The sequence below is a fragment of the Eschrichtius robustus genome, chromosome 11 (genome assembly GCF_028021215.1).
Source record: "Eschrichtius robustus isolate mEscRob2 chromosome 11, mEscRob2.pri, whole genome shotgun sequence".
Classification (NCBI taxonomy): Eukaryota; Metazoa; Chordata; class Mammalia; order Artiodactyla; family Eschrichtiidae; genus Eschrichtius; species Eschrichtius robustus.
The window spans coordinates 76,003,430-76,023,137 of record NC_090834.1 but is presented as its reverse complement, the minus strand read 5'-3'; the positions used below and the strand labels follow the sequence as shown (position 1 = coordinate 76,023,137).

General features: G+C 40.8%; 1 pseudogene; it reads left to right on the top strand.

The window, feature by feature from the left end:
* Window positions 1–16,041: 16,041 nt before the first annotated feature.
* On the top strand, window positions 16,042–18,925 carry LOC137772233 (mas-related G-protein coupled receptor member X3-like; annotated as a pseudogene).
* The last annotated feature ends 783 nt before the right edge of the window (window positions 18,926–19,708 follow it).

Below are 19,708 nucleotides of genomic sequence, written 5' to 3'. Positions count from 1 at the left end.
ACTTTGGGACAACTACAAAACGTGTAACATACACATAATGGGAAGACCAGAAGGGGAAGAAAGAGAGAAAGGAACAGAAGAAATAGTTGAAACAATAATAACGAGAATTTCCCCAAATTAATGTCAGACACCAAACCACAGATCCAGGAAGCTCAGAGAACACCAAGCAGGAAAATGACAAAAAAAAAAACACCAAAAAACGCACATCTAGGAATATCATTTTCAAACTGTAGAAACATAAAAGGCAAAGAAAAAAATCCTGAAAAAAGCCAGAGGAATAAAGAACTTCAGTGCAGAGGAACAAAGATAAGAATCACATCTGACTTCTCTTCAAAAACCACTAACTTAGAATTCTGTATCCTGCGAAATTATCTTCCAAAAGTGAAGGAGAAATACACTTTCTCAGACAAACAGAAATTGAGGAAATTTCTAACCCATAAACCTGACTTGCAAGATATGTTAATATAAGTTATTTGGAAAGAAGAAAAATAATATAGGTCAGAAACTTGGATCTTCATAAAGAAAGGAAGAGCAATGAAGAGGAATAAGTGAAGGCAAAATAAAATCTTTTATTTTTCTTGTTCTGAATTGCTCTAACACAAAACAGCTTGTTCAAAATAATAATACAACAGTGTGTTCAATTATGTATGCTTAAGTATGTATCATCATACACACATGTTTATGTATGCTTATAAATAAGTGAAATGAATGGTAGCAATGTTACAAGGGACGGAGGGAGGAATTGGAATTATTTTGTTATTATAAGCTATTCAAACTATCTGTAAAGTGGTATAGTGTTATTTGAAAGTGGACTCGGATTAGTTAGGACTGTATATTGCAAACTCTATAGTAACCACTATTAAACAAAAAAGTTTTTTAAAAAAGGAAAGGATAAAGTGTAACTGTTATGCTAAGAAAGGAGAGAAAATGCTAAGAAAGGCATGCTAAGTGACATGCTAAGAAAGTACCAGTAGAATCACATAAAATGCTTAGTTAAAACCACAAAAGGCTGAAAAAGTAAAAGACAAAAATAGGAACAAAGAATAAGGGCAACAAATAGAAAACAGTAACAAATATGGTAGATACTAATCCAACTACATCAATAATCACTTTGAATGTCAACGGTCCAAATGCACAATTAAAAGACAGAGATTGTCAGATTGAATCAAAAAACAAGACCCAACTATATGTTGTCCGTAAGAAATCCACTTTAAATGTGCAAACACATGCAGATTAAAAGTAAATGAATGGAGAAAAATATAGCATGCTAACACACATTTTAAAAATCAGGAGTAGCTATATTAATTTCAGATCAAGCAGACTTCAAAGCAGGGAAAGTTTCAGGGATAAAGAAGGGCATTACATAATTATAAAGAGGTGAATTCTCCAAGAAGATATAAAAATTCTTAATATCTATATGCCTAAAAACAGCATCAAACTACATGAGACAAAAACTGATAGAACTTCAAGGATAAATAGAGGAATCCATTATTATAGTTGGATACTTTCACACCCCTCTATCAGAAATGGAAAGATTCAGTGGGCAGAAAATCAGTAAGGACAGAGTTGAAGTCAACAACATCATAAATCAACTTGCTATCATGGACATTTATAGACTGCTTTATCCAACAACAGCAGAATACACATTCTTTTTATGCTCACATGGGACATTCATCAAGATGGGTCACATACTGGGCCATAAAACACACCTTAAGAAATTTAAAAGAATAGAAATCTTTCAGTGTCTGCTCTCAGACCACAATGGAATTAAGCTAGAAGTCAATAACAGAAAGATAACTGGAAAATCCCAAAACACATAGAGATTAAACAACATACTTCTAAATAACACATAGGCCAAAGAAGAAAACTCAAGATAAATTTTAAAATATTTTCAAGTAAATTAAAATGAAAACACAACTTATCAAAATTTGTGAGATTCAGTGAAAACAGTGCTTAAAGAGAAACTTATAATGCTGAATGCATATATTAGAAAAGCAAAAAAAGAAGAGCAAATTCCGGACTTCCATGGTGGTCCAGTGGTTAAGAATCCGCCTTCCAATACACTAGACACGGGTTTGATCCCTGGTTGGGGAACTAAGATTCCACATGCCACAGGGCAACTAAGCCCATGTGCTGCAACTACTGAGCCCACACGCTTTAGAGCTCGTGAACCACAACTAGAGAGCTCACATGCCGCAACTACTGAGCATGCATGCTCTGACGCCTGCACACCACAACTAGAGAGAAGCCTGCATGCTGTAATGAAGAGCCTGCGTGCTGCAACAAAAGACCCTGTACGCCAAAATGAAGATCTCACGTGCCGCAACTAAGACCCAACGCAGCCAAATAAATAAATAAATAAATATTTTAAAAAAGAAGAGCAAATTAAATATAAAGTAAGCAAAAGAAAAGGAATAATAAAAATAGATACCAATGAAATTGAAAATAGAGAATCAATAGAGAAAATCAATGAAACCAAAAGCTGTTTCTCAGACTCAAAGACATAGAGAACAAACTTGTGGTTGCCAAGGTGGAGGGGGGTGGTGGAGGGATGGACTGTGACTTTGGGATTAGCAGATGCAAACTATTATATACAGAATGGATAAACAACAAGGTCTTACTGTATAGCATAGGGAACTATATTAAATGTCCTGTGATAAACCATAATGGAAAAGAATATGAAAAAGAATGTATATAAATGTATAACTGAATCACTTTGCTCTACAGCAGAAATTAACACAACATTGTAAATCAACTATACTTGAATAAAATTTTTAAAATTTTAAAGCCATTTCTTTGAAAAGATCCTTAAAATTGATGTCACTAGCCAAGCTAACTAGAAAAAAAAAAAAAGAGAGGACACAAATTACTAATATCAGAAACAAAGGAGGGGACATCACTACAGATCCCATGGACATTAAAAGGACAATAAAGGAATACTATACAACTCTATGTCCACAAATTTGATAACCTACGTGAAATGGATGAATTCCTTGAAAAACAGTCTGCCAAAGCTCAAACGAGAAGAAACAGACAATATGAATAGACATATATATTAAAGGAATTGAATCAATAATTAATAACCTTTCAAAACAGAAAGTGCCAGGCCCCGATGAGTTCACTGATGAATTCTACCAAATGTTTAAGGAAGAAATTTTACCAATTCTCTACAATCTTATTTGGAGGATAGAAGAAGAGGGACTACTACCTAACTCATTCTATGAAGCCAGCGTTGCTCTAATACCAAAACCAGACAAAGACATTACAATAAAAGAAAATTACAGACCAATATCTCTCATGAACATAGATGCAAAAATCCTCAACAAAATGTTAGCAAATAGAATCTAAAAAGGGCATTAAAAATTATGCACCATGACCAAGTGGAATTTATTCCAGATATGCAAGGCTGTTTCAACATTTGAAAATCAATTAATGTAATCCATAACATCAACAGAGTAAAAAGGAAAAATCACATGATCATTTCTGTAGATGCAGAAAAATCATCTGATGAAACCCAACACCCTTTCATGATAAAAACTCTCAGTAAACTAGAAATAGAGGGGAATTTTCTCAACTTGATAAGGATTATCTACAAAAATTGTACAGCTAACAGCATACCTGAAACTTTCCCACCAAGAAACTTGAAGCTGTCCCACTAAAATCAGGTACAAGGCAAGGATGTCCCCTCTCACCATCCCTTTTCAACATTGCTGAAGTCCTTGCTAATGCAATAAGGTAAGAAAAGTAAATAAAAGTATATAGATTGGGAAGGAAGACATAAAACTGTCTTTGGTTGCAGATGACATGAATGTCTATACAGAAAATCTAAAAGAATTACAAAAAAAAAAAAAACCTCCTAGAACTTATAAGCAATTATAGCAAGGTTTCAGGATACAAAGTTAATATACAAATGTCAATTGCTTTCCTATACATCAACAATGAACAAGTGGAATTTGAAATTAAAAATACAATATTATTTACATTAGTATCCTCCAAAATGAAATACTTAGGTATAAATCTAACAAAATATGTACAAGATCTATATAAAAAAACTACAAAACTCTGATGAATGAAATCAAAGAACTAAATAAATAAATAGTCCATGTTAATGAGTCAATATTGCTAAGATATCAGTTCTCCCCAAGTTTACCTATAGATTCATCAATCATTTCTATAACACAGGTCAGTACTCAGAACTCAGGTACCCTGACTCCAGATCCAGTGCTTTCCCAGTCCAGCACTCTGCTGATTCTGTATCCTCCATGCAACCCTTGATTTCTAAATGCTGCAGTGGGGTTTAGCTGTAGGTGAGGGCTTCCTCAGCTAGAATGCAGGGTGATGGGAGGAGGCAGAAAGACAGTGTCGTAGCCTATGCACCAGACAGGGTGCTTTGATGTGATGCCACAAACTTAGACTGAGGGTTCTTATGAGAGTCAGCCCTGTGAGCTGTGATTTCATCAACTGTATAGCTTTGGCTGAAAATGTCCATCATGAGGAGCCCTGCAGAGAAATTTCAAAATAACTTAGAGCTGGATGCTTAATCTCAGTCCCTGCAGCCCACACTGAACACACTTGGCTGCAACATTCCTCTATTATAACACTTATAATATTGTACTGTAATGATTCATTTGCATGTCTCCCTCCTCCGCCACACTGTGAGGTCTTTAGGGAAAAAAAGCACGTCTTTGAATCCATAGTGCATGGGACTGGACCTGCAATTTAGAAGATGCTCGGTGACTATTATTCTCAAGTAGCTCCCACCTGAACCCAGGGTTGTCCAGCATCTTGAAAGAATGGCTCAGTCACCAGGTCTCCTTCAGGCACCTCCCACTCAAGAGGACAGAGAGTGTCCTCTGGAGTTGGTCAGTGTGAGGAAGGTGTTTCCCTTTCATTGCAGGTCTGCTTGCTGCCTCTGGGGAGAAGAATGGAGGAAAGGAAAGGGTTTGTTCATGAGTTGCCTTCTTTCCGAAGCCAGTGATGGCTTTTCCTCCTAGATTCACCTTAGGGTGGATCATGCATGATATTCAGGAGTTTTCTTCAGGAAGAGAGGAAAGATATGAAAGTCCCTCGTGGCACATTTTGGGAGGTGTCATCCACAATTGCATGAATTCAACAAACATTATCTAAACCTACCTGATAAAGCATTATGCTATTTCTTTATAGAGAAAACACATTTTATGTAAATCTGTGGTTAATAGAATCTATCTGTTTAACCAAGCCTATCCATTCCATTCAGAAAATGTATTGATTGATGTCCAGTAAACGCTGAGTCCTCAGGACCATTCACTGATTATCTAGTACACCTAGACATTATAGCACTGTGTTATCTGCTTCACAGGAACCAATTGGGCCTGTTTCCAACCCTCCTTATGCCAGCTGGACTTGTTCATGTAATTATCTAATTTATCAAAGTACAGTATAAATCAATGAAATATGAATATATAAAGAGAATTATAGTTTTGATGAAAATTAATATGCATGCTTAAAAGGGCAATAAAAGCTAGTCTCAAGGTTATTGTAATTTAATTAGGAATGAGCCTGACAACTATACAAGGTTGAAAAAAAATTAGCCATATTGAAAAATATCATCAAACAGAATACTGTACAACATGACGTTAAGATCTCTAATAAATCCAAACTGCAAACCATAGACAATGCTGAATGAATGTGCTTTCTGCAAGAAAGAGCAGAACTATATCTTATGATCCATAATCAAAGGAAAATCCTTCTCTCTCCCTTATTTTGGTGAATGAATTCTAGGTTAAAATAAAATATTTCTATTACAAATGTATCCTTTTTTAATAATTGCCCTTTAACAGACCATTGCAATTAACCTATCTACTGCTACTCTTGAAGATATCATTAAGCAGGCTTCTCATAGCAGACTCAGTCATTCTTCTGTTCTTTTTATAAATAATAACTGAACATCTTCAATGTTCCAGCCCCTGTGCCAGGCAGTAGAGGTTCAAAGACAACATATTCATCTTCAAGGAACTCACAGTCTGTGGAAGGAAGGAGCCTAGTATGGGACAGGCTGCCATACAATGTGATCCATGCTATCATAGAGTTGTTTGGGAGTCAAGGGTGCTCAGAAGAGGGGTCATTTAAAAATTCTAAATTGCTTCCATCTTGAAGAAGGATGTCACACCCAACCGCCCAGGTAAAGCATGGCAGTATGAATCCAGGTGGCCCCCCTGATGGACAACATCCTCAGCAAAAGGTTTACAGTTGACGAAATCATTAGACTCACTGTGCTGAATCTTCTAACAGCCTTCAGTCCACACTCTGACATCATATCAGTGCACAATGCATGAAAACATTTTTCAGGTAGAGTCCCTGCAGGTGCTAAGGCCACAGGCATTACACCTCTACTTATTCCCATTACCCTATATTCCAGCAGAGGAAGTCCTTGCCTCCAGCCAAGTCCACCTCAGCACCCAAATATCCTGGGATAGGCAGGAATATAGAACCTGCAAGTGCTAGACTGGGAAGAACACTAGACCTGGAGTCTGGGAGCCTGGATTCTCATGCTACCTCCATGAGCAACTTGGGTCACAAGCCCATCCTAGGCAACCCAAGCAGATATGGAGGTAATAGGATTGCACCAGTCTGAGTTTTATGACATTTGTGGTTGGGTACCTGTCTTCAGAATAAGGCGGTAGGGTTTGACTTCACCGTGGACATGGACTGAATGTAACTTCAGTTATAAGTCAGGCAGTCTCAGAAGTTCATGTCTCTACACTCTGACTATAATCATGAGCATACACTCTTCTCATCTGAAGGTATACTTGGCAGCTATCTGGAATTCAGGAAGGTTGCTTAATGCTCTCTCTGTATGATAGTAAGGTATGTATTAGACACCAATATTGTCAATGTACCAACACTGGCTGTAAAAATAGATGAGATTTGGTTCTTGTTCTCTAGGAGCTTATAGTAGAATATGGAAGAAGGGATCTTATACACACCTAACATATTGTTATAATTAGCTCTGAATTCTTCCAGGATACAATCACAGAGATGGGGAGCTGAGAGGGAGAAGGTCTCATTAATAAGTATGTACGTGGTGGCAAGTGGATCAGGGAAGGCTTCTTGAAATACTTGGAGTTTGAATCGATGATTCTACAGTTTACCAAGTAAGTAACCTGTGCCACTTTTGCCAGCCACACCAACCTTTTGAGGTAGGCAAGGAAAGATAAATAGGATCTGGACAGATGGAAATGTGAGAAAAAGCAATTCATAGTGGCATTGCTAATAAAAGCACAGAGGTTGTTTAGAAAATGGTGATCAGTATGTAAACAAGTTTTATTCCCTGTGACACCCCAAGTATTTGGTCATGGTTGCTAGATCCCTCTTAAGAAGGGTCACAAGACTGGAGTGCTGTGAGCAATGGGCAATGTCTCTCATGGCCTTGAAGTGAAAGAGGTTGGCATAAGTTTTGCAAAATTAGTTGGAGTCAACTCTACAATATTGTCAAGTCCAGAGAGAGCCAGCAAAGTCACCCCAGCAGGACAAGCCAAACAAGCAAGTCCTGCTCTCCTGACCTTCCTCCCTGGAGTATGTCCAACCCTCCGGGGTCAGAAATCACAGCTAGAAACAGTAGGAAGGTGGAACAAGGAGAAATGTGGGGAGCAAAAGAGAGAAGCAACAGAATGTACCCTCTTCTCTGCTGCAGTCTTTTTGCCTGCAAAGGTCAAATTGGGAGCAGGGGAGATGGTTCATCTTTAAATTGAATTTGATGTTTTATTCCTTATATAAAAATTGAACTCGGGCTTCCCTGGTGGCGCAGTGGTTGAGAATCTGCCTGCCAATGCAGGGGACACGGGTTCGAGCCCTGGTCTGGGAAGATCCCACATGACGCAGAGCAACTGGGCCCGTGAGCCACAACTACTGAGCCTGCGCGTCTGGAGCCTGTGCTCCACAACAAGAGAGGCCGCGATAGTGAGAGGCCCGCGCAACGCGATGAAGAGTGGCCTCTGCTCGCCGCAACTAGAGAAAGCCCTCACACAGAAACGAAGACCCAACACAGCCAAATAAATAAATTAATTAATTAATTAAAAATTGAAGTCAAATTTTTAATAACTTTGATATGGATGATGGTGTAAGAGTTGGTAACAAATTATCAGAAATCTCTTACTAAAATTCTGCATGTCACTTGTACCTTTTTCAAAATGTAGTGTCTATAGTATCTTGATATTTAGAGCAAAACTTCTGTTTTAATATCCTGTTAAAACATATATATATAAAGTGTCATATGAGAGAATGAGAGAATATTCTCACATGAGAGAATAATGCATGTCATCTTCAGAAGTTCTGAAGAGATCAATGAGAGAAGAGATGCAGGTTTGGGCCTCCAGATGAATCTGTAACATTTTATTTATTGACTTTTAAGGAGAGATTGGAAACAAATATGACGAAATTTTTATATATGCTTAATTTTAATGGTGAGTATGTGAATGCTTATTACATTATCTTCTGGCAGTGCACTTGGTTTATAGATTTCTCTCCAGCATAACCCTGTCCTCATTCTGTGTCTTCAGTATCCATGTAGGTAGTCAATCCAACAAACTAACCTTTCAGTTTTTTTAACTTTTCATTCTGAATTAATTATAGACGAATGTGTTGCAAAAATAGTACAGAGAGTCCTGTGTACCCATAACCAAGCCTCTGCCAATGGTGACATCCTCATAAATAAAGTACATTATCAAAACCAAGAAACTTCCCTTGGTACAATAAAATTATCTACACTACAGATCTTACTCAGATTTCACCCATTTTTGCATGACTCACTTTTTATGCCACTATGTTTAATTCTAGGGCATTTTATCACATGCATTATATTGTATAACCACCACCACTTTCAAGATATGAGACTGTTTCTTCACCACAAAAAAACTCCCTTCAGCTATGTATTTATAGTCACACCCACCCCATTCCCCTTCCCAAACCCCTAGCAACCACTGATATGCTCCCCATCTCGATAATTTTGCCATTTCAAAAATGTTATATAAATGGAATAATACACTATCAAACCTTTTGATTTTGGATTTTTTCATTGAACATAATGTCCTCAGGAGCCACCCAAGCAGCTGTATGTTTCAACAGTTTGTTGTTGATTTTTTTTTAATTGTTGAGTAGTATTCCATGGTATAGATATACTACATTTGGTTTCAATATTCACCAGTGGAAGGATATCTAGTTTGTTTTCAGTTTGGCTATTATAAATAAACCTGTCATGAACATTTGTACATAGGTTTTTATGTGAACAAAAATTTTCCATTCTCTAGGATAAATGCCAGGAATAGATTGCGGGGTTGTATGGTAAGTGCATGTTCAATTTTTTAAGAAAATGCAAAAGGGTTTTCCAGTGTGGCTGTACCATCTTACATTCCCACCAGCAACATATGATATGAAAGATCCAGTTTCTCAAATCCTTATCAATATTTGAAACTATCAGTATTTTTTATTTTAGCCATTCTAAGCGTGTAGTATGTAGTGCCATTGTGGTTTTAATTTGTATTTCCCTAATGGTGAGGAATGCCGAACACCTTTTCACGTGTTTATTTGCCATCCATGTAAGTATCTTCACTTGATGTGCCCATCAAGTCTTTTGCCCTGGTTGAATCTGACTCCCACTAACTCCATGCCTGTTGCCAGGGAGCTGAGAATGGGTGAAAAACAACATCCAACTATGCCCAGCGGTTTCAATTTCAATGTATGTCCACACACCTCAGGTATCCACTTGGCTCTGCTGAGTGATTATGTAATGTTTCCATAATTACCCTCTCTCCAAGGGAAATATTTCACACCATCTCTCCCCTGAAATCTCCTCCTCACTCTTTTATCACGCTCAGATGATGCTCTGCTGAAAATTTCTCCATCTCCTGACACCAAATCTATCAGCCAATCTGCCTCTGAGCTCATTTCTCTGCCTTTCCTGTCATGCCAGGGAACAGTTCTGCACACTCCTATCCTAAGCCATCCTTTCCACCTGTGTGCCGGTTCCCACCCCTCTCCTACACAGAAACACCTTAGACAATGATTATCTCTCCCACCTGCATCTTCAGTGATCCTTCTCTATTGGATCATCCCTGCAACATACAAACATGGTATTCTATCTCCTGGCTTAAAGACCACCCAGGTCTCCATTCTCCTCCATCCACAGCCTGATTCCTCTGCTTGCCTTTATAGCAAATCTCTTTTCTCTCTCGACCTATTTCTACATCTCTCTCCTCCTCCTTCTCCTCTTCTCCTCTTCCTCTTCTTCCCTCAACTCCCTCTTTCTCTCTCTTATCTTTTTACATCTGTCTCCTCTTGCTTATATCATTAAATTTATTTTCCTTGTTTTAAAATTTTATTTTTGAAATAGCAATACATCCATAGTTTTAAAAAAATTGTTTAATGCATACATTGAAAACGGTCATTCCATTCCAGGCCTTCAGGCATCTATGCCTTCCCCACAAAGACAAATATAGTTATTACGGTTATTAGTTTTTTTAAACCTTTCCAGAGATATTTAATCTAAAACAAGTGTGTATCAATATATTTGTATGAGAAGGAATAGTATATGTAACACATATATTATATATTATACATATATGTATGTGTATGTATAATATTTAGAATTATTCATACATATGAATATATGTACATATTCATACATATGCTTATTGTTCTACGTTCTTTTTTTTTTTTTTAAAGTAGAGGGAAGGTTTATTTATTTATTTATTTATTTATTTATTTATTTATTTATTTATTTTATTTGGCTGTGTTGGGTCCTCGCTCCGCGCGAGGGCCCTCTCTAGCTGCAGCAAGGGGGGGCCACTCCTCATCGCGGTGTGCGGGCCCCTCATCATCGCGGACTCTCTTGCTGCGGGGCACAGGCTCCAGACGCGCAGGCTCAGTAGTTGTGGCCCACGGGCCCAGTCGCTCCGCGGCATGTGGGATCCTCCCAGACCAGGGCTCGAACCCGTGTCCCCTGCACTGGCAGGCAGACTCTCAACCACTGCGCCACCAGGGAAGCCCCTCTACGTTCTTTTTTAAATTTGCTATATCTTGGAGGTCCTTCCATATCAGGTTTGTTGCTCTTTTATACATCTATACAGTATTCCATTGTATGGACTGACCATAATTTACACAGTATTGATAGCCATTTTGGCTGTTACTAATACTTTTTATTGCAAATAATTCTACATTTATTAACTTTGTACATATTTCTCTTGCATATGTACAACTATAATCCTAAAATTAAATTCCTTGATGAGGAATTACAGGTAGAAAAACGATGACACTTCATATATGTTTATATATGTTGCAAGTTGCCCTTCCTGGAAGCTATATCAATCTTCACTCCCACCAGAAATGTGAGAGTGCCTTGTCCCCAGACTATACACACAGTACACTACCAAACTACTGGGTCTTTCATATTTCAATGAGTAAAAGATAACCCTGTGTAATTTTAATTTGCATCTCTCGTATTATATGTGTGGTTTCTCATTTTTCTGTATGTTTAAGAGCCATTTTTATTTTCTAGAAATTGTGAATTTGTAACCTATAGTCATTTTCTTATTGGTTCACTGGATTCAGAATTATCATTTTACAGGAACTTTTACAAAGAGGAGGAACTCTTTTTTTTATAATTTATTTTTTTAAAATTTTTATTCATTTATTTATTTATTGGCTGCGTTGGGTCTTCGTTGCTGCGCCTGGGCTTTCTCTAGTTGCAGTGAGCAGGGGCTACTCTTCGTTGTGGTGCATGGGCTTCTCATTGCAGTAGCTTCTCTTGTTGTAGAGCACGGGGCTCTAGGCACGTGGGCTTCAGTAATTGTGGCACGTGGGCTCAGTAGTTGTGGCTCGTGGGCTCTAGAGAGCAGGCTCAGTAGTTGTGGCACACGGGCTTAGTTGCTCCACGGCATGTGGGATCTTCCCGGACCTGGGCTTGAACCCGTGTCCCCTGCATTGGCAGGCGGATTCTTAACCACTGCACCACCAGGGAAGTCCCGAGGAACTCAGTTTTGATATGAGTTACCAATATTTTCCCAACTTGTTACTTATCTTTTAATTATGATGGTTCATGTCATGGCAAAAATTTTCATTATGTTCTTGTCTTTATTAATCCTTTCCTTAATGTCTTCTGAACTTTGTGCCATACTTTGAAAGTCTTCCCCACTTTGATTTAAAAAGAATTTTCCTAAGGTTTATCCAAGTACTATCATATTTTCATTATTTTTTTAAGTATTTAGTATATTTGGACTTATCCAAAAATCATATATAAGTATGTTTCAACTTTATTTTATTTTACATGACCATCAGTTGCCTCAATCCCATTCATTGAATAGTTCATGTTTTACCCACTACTTTAACATACACCATTTGTCATAAATTTCCATATGCATTTGTGTCTAATTCTGAGACTTTTCCACTTATAAGTTGTTCTATGTATGGATCAGTACTGCAATGTTGTACTCATTCAGGCTTTATGCTATGTTTCAATCGCCCTCAGTATTCTTCTCTTTCAGAAGATGTAAATGGGGTTTATATTCTATTATTTCTTCTAACTGCTTATTTTTGCACAGAGAAACACAGCTGATTGTTTAAACAACAATATGTGGCTCGTCCACCTGTCCCAACGCTCCCCTTGTCTGTGGTGGTATTTCAATTGGTGTCTGGGGGGTCCAGGAGTCCCATCCCACACCCGCTGTTCTCTCTTACACTCCCTCCGCTTAGTCCTTCAGGCCACCCTTCCACTGCAACCACCTTGGTGAGACTGGCAAGAACTCCAAGCTGTTAATCCAAGGTCAGTTTCTTACTACCTAGCTGCTGCTGACACTACTTACTGACCAACAACTCCATCACTTGGCATTCTGAAACACTACACTTTCCTAGTTTTCCTCCTTCCCCAACACCAGCTCCTTCTCATGTTTTACTTTGAAAGCAATTTTTATCACACACTAAATTCCCATATGCATTTGTGTCTAATTCTGAGACTTTTGTTCCATTGATCAGTCTCCCTACACATGCTTGGCTGCATCCAATGCCTCTTCCAGATGTCTAATGGATGGAGACCCTTCAGACCTCTTCTCTTTTCAGTCTGTATTTACTTTCTGAAGAAGCTCATCTGCCCTTTTGAAGATAAGCTCCAAAAAGTCATGATCTAGTTTTGTTTATTTTTTAATTTTATTTATTTAATTTATTTATTTTTGGCTGTGTTGGGTCTTCATTGCTGCGTGCGGGCTTTCTCTAGTTGCAGCGAGAGAGGGGTCTACTCTTCATTGCATTGCGCGGGCTTCTCATTGTGATGGCTTCTCTTGTTGGCAGAGCACAGGCTCTAGGTGAGCAGGCTTCAGTAGTTGTGGCACGAGAGCTCAGTAGTTGTGGCTTGTGGGCTCTAGAGCGCAGGCTCAGTAGCTGTGGTGCATGGGCTTAGTTGCTCCGCAGCATGTGGGATCTTCCCAGGCCAGGGCTTGAACCCGTGTCCCCTGTGTTGGCAGGTGGATTCTTAACCACTGCGCCACCAGGGAAGCCCCATGATCTAGTTTATAGTTGTTGTTCACACTGAAACTCCATTGCCTGAAATCATGCCTGGGACACAGTAGGTCTATATTAGTCTGCTAGGGCTGCCATAACACAGTAGCACTGACTGGGTGGTTTAAACAACCGAAACATATTTTCTCACAATTCTAGAGACTAGAAGTCTGAGATCAAGGTGTTGGGAGGGTTGGTATCTTCTGAGGCCTCTCTTCTTGGCTTGTAGATGTTATCTTCTCCTTGCATCTTCACATGGTCTTCCCTCTGTATGTGTCCTAATCTCCTCTTCTTATAAGGATGCCAGTCATATTGGATTGGTGCTCACCCTAATGACTTCATGTTAACTAAACTGCTTCTTTATAAACCCTATCTCCAAATGCAGTTATATCCTGGGAGATACTAGGAGTTAGGACTTCAACATATGAATTTGGAAGGACACAATTCAGCCCATAACAATATCCTTATTAAATATTTGCTGAATGAATCCATTGAAGAACTTTTCTGAGTATTTGAAACAGTTCCGTTCCTAATTCAAACAACATTTTAAAAAATGACAAGTAGCTTAACTTGAGGAGTATGAAAGGAAGTCATAGAGATAAAGACTTAAATTTTTAATATCTACACCAAATGAAAATAAATAAATAAGAATTTCATGAACTGGAGAGAGGAAGATAAAGAATGCCATGTGTGCTGAACTCCTTCCATTTTATAAGGGCTGTCAAATGATCCACTTGTTAATGCTAATAGATTAAAAACAGATATACAAGTTTACTATTCTGGGCCAATAATAATAAAAGAAATAATGGAAAGTGGAATACATGGTAGCCTCTGGAGAATGGCACTCAGGGAAACTGCCACTTTGTATATATTTCTCTACCTTTTGTTAAGAAATTACACATATGAATGCATTACTGCTGTGATAAAGAAAACAAACAAAAAAGTGGGGTCAGGCCATGGTGAACTTTCAACCACCCTAAGACAGACTTTATTCTCTAGTTATAAAGCCTCACCATGCAAGTTCACATTGCTTGACATTGTTACCCAGGCTCACAGCTGTCAATTACAGGCTCCAGAACAGCAGTGACTCACTGGGAGGTGGACCAGACTGGGTAGGATGCGAGAGGCTGATAGGTGAGTGGAAGTGGGGCAAATGCTGAGAAACATCTCGATGAGGGATCATGTCTCAAACAGCCCTGGTCTCTGAAGTGCCCACAGGCCCCGCACAGGAAATTACAGGGTCTGTCCAGCATCTCGATAAGCCTTGCTTGGTCACCAGACTTCATTCCCACTCCTGTAGGCATCTCCCAATTTAGAGGACAGAGAAGTGTCCTCTGGCATCGCTCAATCCCTGAAAGGCTCTTCTTGCCCAGCACAGGTCAGTTCTCCACCTCTGGCCAGAAGAATGGAAGAAAAGTAAGGATATATACTAAGAACTGTCTTATTTCCAAAGCCAGTTATGGGTTTTGCTCTAAGTTTCCATGTCCTGTTTCCACTTTGGGATGCTACGTGCAGGGCGTCATGGTGCTTCCTTCAGGAAAAGGCAGGAGACATGGAGCTCTCTACTAGCATCTCTGGGTGCTGGCAGCTCCAACGGTGGGAGATGCAAATGGGGTCAACCAGAACTTCCCTCCCTTCTGATCCATCTCCCCATGTTCTCCCCTTCTCCAACCATTCAAATCTGCTGTCTTGGAGAGAATGTTGCCTCTTACATTAATTTAGGGAGCAAGGGAGCATGCAGACATTGCTTCCCAGAGCTGGACTGCTGGTAACCCAGGTTCCATTGTTTACTGGCTTTTCAAAGTTCTCTTCTCTTGTGGATCTGGCAGAGTCCCAGGAGAAAACAGCCCAAACTGGTATAACTGAGGAGTGTTTCATGAAGGGGGCTAATGGCAAACACAGGCAGGGGTAAAGGAAAGTGACAATGCATGGAGAAGCTCCCTAAGGCAAGCAGTAGTGAAACGCTCTTTCCACCCCGAGGCTTAAAAGGACCAGGGAAGGAGCAGTTACCCAGATAGTGTGCGACAGGAGAGGAGAACAGATGTTGGGGGCGGCCTGTGCACCCGCTGATTGTTTCTCACATTCTATGCTCACATGAAGACTTTTTCCCAGGAGCTCCTCACAAATAATGAACGATGGAGCAGAGAACAGTAGGAAAGCCTGGGGCAGGGCTGCAGGAGACCAGGGGTGGTGTTGGGCCTGCTCTTCACACTGACATCTCAAAAACCCTTTGACTCCTTAGGTCTCATCTTCTTCCTCTATTAAATAAGGATATGACAATAGATGGTCTTTAGGGAACATGCTAGATGCTGGGGATACAATAGTGAAAAACAACAGGCAAGACTTAGTCCTTATGGAGCTTCCAGTTTGATGAGGAAAAAATATATGTCACACCAAAGAAAACAGATTTACAAACTTTTAAGTGCTTTCAGTGGGGATAGCAGAGGCCCTGGTTTTCCTCCCATATCACTTCATGGTCATTCAGGGCTGTGGGATCTTGTTTCTCTGAGAGAGCGAAAGATGGATGATTCTGCCCTTGATTCCTCCCTGGGCCACAGCAGAGGACGTACCCTCTTTCCAACTGGAGGCCTCCTGCCTCTGGATTCCAGAGCAATGGCTGCCTTTGTGAACCAGGAAAGGACTCCTGGATTCTGCTATGTGCTTTTAGTTGGCTTCTACCCACCTTCTTTGTTCCTTATATGATTGGCTTCTCTACCTCTCTGTGTTTCTGGAGTTTGCTTATGTTCGTTTTTTTAGTTTTGTTTTTGGTTTTTTAGCCACAATATTGACTGCCATCTTGGATTTAACTTGGGAATCACTTCTCTGCTTTCCCCACATCCACGTGTAATCAACACCACAGTGGTGGTGGGTTTGGAGGGCTGGTCAGAAGTGTGGACCCTGACGGAGCCCTGCCGGGTTCAGATCCACACTGTATGAGACCAGGAGCAAAACACTCATCATTTTTGTGCTCCAATTCCATCCTCTGTAGAATGAGAACAATACTAACCTCATAGGGCTCTTGAGAGGATTAAAGAAGACGATAGTGATAAACTCTCAATCGGCTCTCACTCCCCCAGAGGTGAGCTAGTGCTCTTTCCTCAGGTGAATTCTGCACGAGCGTCTCTGCATTCCAAGCCCTGTGCTTTTTCCGTTTCCCCTCATAGACTCACAGGCTCGCCCCACACAGAAACTCACTCAGCAAAGCAAACTCTCCTAACGATCCCCCAGGAGAGAGAATGGAGTAGGTTTATGTTGCACACACCCAGCACCCCACTTCACAGTCCCCCACAGACATCCCCAAACTTCAAGTTCCTCTTTTCAGTGGCACTCAGACCTCCTCCTCACTTACTCTTCCGCCCCTGTATGCAGCCCCGCCCCAAATCCTACCCCCAAATTGTGCACCAAAATGATTCTAGGTGCTCAGCGAAGCCATGTGGAGTCCTCACTTCAAAGGCACCTCAGTGGCCAATGTACGTTATTTGGGCACAAATATGTCATTCTTCCAAACGCACGCGCAGCTCTCCACAAAAAGAATGAGATTTTCTTTATCTTGTTAAACGTGTGTGTCCTAATGCCCTTAATTTTATATATATATATATATATATATATATATATATATATATATATTTAACTTTTATTCCAAACCTTCCACTTCATTAGACTCATTTACTCATTCATTCATTCATACATTGAATGAATATTTATTGAGAACACACTGTGCCACACACAGAGCTAGGCACTGGGGATATAAAAAGTGCTCCTGTCTTCACAGAGCTGACACACTGAACCATTGCTAACCCACCTGGCCTGGCCATCCTCACGCCTGTCCTAGCAAGAGATCACATTCTTCTCATGTCCCTAAAGCTTGGTCTTCTTTCTCCTCAGTGAATGGGTCACTCTCAGTCATGAGGGTGGCCCCCTATCATCTCTGTGTCTTCCTGATTTCATGCACCTGAGAGGAAATTTCTGGCCCAGAAGGAAGTAATGTTCTGGCTCATCACCCTCTCCTGGACTCTCAGATTCTATCCCATTTACCTTCCTTCTTCAGGAAATTCTGGGGACATGACATAACCTCTGGACAGTGTGTTCTGGTGGGGGGACTACAGCACATTCCTATGTCAGTAGAGGGTCCGTGTTGCAGTAGAGAGAGCCCAGGCATTTGAGTCAGAGAGAACTGGGTTTGAATCCAGGTTCCAGGTCTCCAGGGCTGTGTGGACATCAGTAAGTATCTTAGTCTCTGCAAGGCTCCAGTTCCCTCCTCTGTAACACAGGGACAGTAATTCCCACCTATCAGGGTGGCCGTGAGAATCGGTGATCACACAGCAGGTGCTGACATCTTGTTTGTGTCAGAAACCCCCAGCAGAGGGTTTCTGAGTTTGGATCCAACCACCCCAGCCTGGGAGACCGAACTCATACTAATGAATCACAGTGACCAGGCCCTTTCTAAATGTGACGTACTGACCCTGACCCTGCTGAATATCATATTCATATTCAATGTGACGTACTGACCCTGACCCTGCTGAATATCTTGCTGAATATCATCTCTGCCCTGGGAGGACTGGCAAGAAACTCAGTTGTGCTGTGGCTCCTGGGCTTCCGCCTGCGCAAGATCTTCACCATCTACATCTTCAACCTGGTGAAAGCCAACTTCCTCTTCCTCAGCGGCCAGATTATAGGTTCCCCGGAGACACACATCACTTCCTGCCACAACCCTACCCCATCGTTCTCAACCTTGCCCCTATCTTTGCCTACCTCTCAGGCTTGAGCGTTCTCAGTGCCATTAGCACCAAGTGCCACTTGTCTACCCTGTACCCCAACTGGTACTGCTGCCGCCGCCCCAAACACATCAGCTGTCGTGTGTGTCCCTCCTGCTGAGCATCCTAGAAGGGAATTACTGTGACCTGTTCAGGGATTTTGACGATGACTGGTATCCACTATTTGATTTCATCATTGCTGGGTGGCTGATTTTCTCATTGGTGGTTCTTGCTAGCTCCAGCCTAGCCCTGCTGGCCAGGACCCTCTGTGAGTCCCAGCGGATGCAGCTGACCAGGCTCTACGTGGTCATCCTGCTCAGCGTGCTGGTCTTCCTCCTCTGCAGCCTCCTCTCAGGCATCCAGAAGTTTCTGCTAGACTGGCTTCGGAAGGATTTCAATGTGTCCTTCTATTATTTTAATATAGGGATGATCCTGCCTAGCAGTGCCAACCCCACCATTGGCTTTTTCATTGGCTCCTTCAGGCATCAGAGGCAGTGGCGGCTGCCCCTCAAGTTGGTTCTCCAAGGGCTCTGGAGGACACAACTGAGGTGAAGCAAAGGGGAGAAAGCCTTCCTCAGGAAACCAGGGAGATGTCAGAAGTGGTTTCATGTAGTGACTCTGTATCAACCAGGGTTCAGTCAGCTAAGTAGTACTTATAGAAGATATATATATATATATAATTGTATACATATATATATATTTGACCCTACACAGTTGTACGTTCTAGTTAAATTGTCTCTGTAAGGCTGTTGTCTGTTCATCTGATGCTAGAGCTTGAGGCTTGCAGGACAACCTAGATCCCATGAGCATGAGCTAAAACCCATGAGAACCAACCAGAACTTGTGTCAGCCTCTCTCAGCACCTACAATTTTGCTGAAGTCTGCAGGAGTTGGCTCCCTTCATCATGGAGCTAACCACACACCTGGTCCAGGAGTCAGAGAACCTGCAGGAGTATCCAGGGGAAGATGGAGCAGCTGCAAGCCCAGCTGCTGCCTTAGGCCAATGAGATGAGCCAACAGAGAAGCAACAATGCACATGAACATCCTGGAGCCCCAGCACCGACCTTCCACACATAAAAACAGTACGGCTGCTGCTTCCTTTCCAGCCACCACATCTTATGCAAACTGTCTCTTGACGCCCACCCTAAGAGGAAACATACATGGAAGGAAGTTCTGGCAAATGTAGTTCAGCCTAGACAAGTTGACACGTTCAGACCCATCCCAGTCCATCCCTGTCAACTTGGCACCCATAACCACCTCCCTAAACCATAGTTAATTTCAAATGAAGATAATAAAGCAAAGTCAAGCTTCTCCCTAACATGATGTACCTATCCCACAATACCTGAAATATACTAACATTTTCCCCAAAAGAGGATACAACTTTTTGTGGATTACTGACCATTTATTTCTCTTTTTTTTTTGAAGTATATTTTC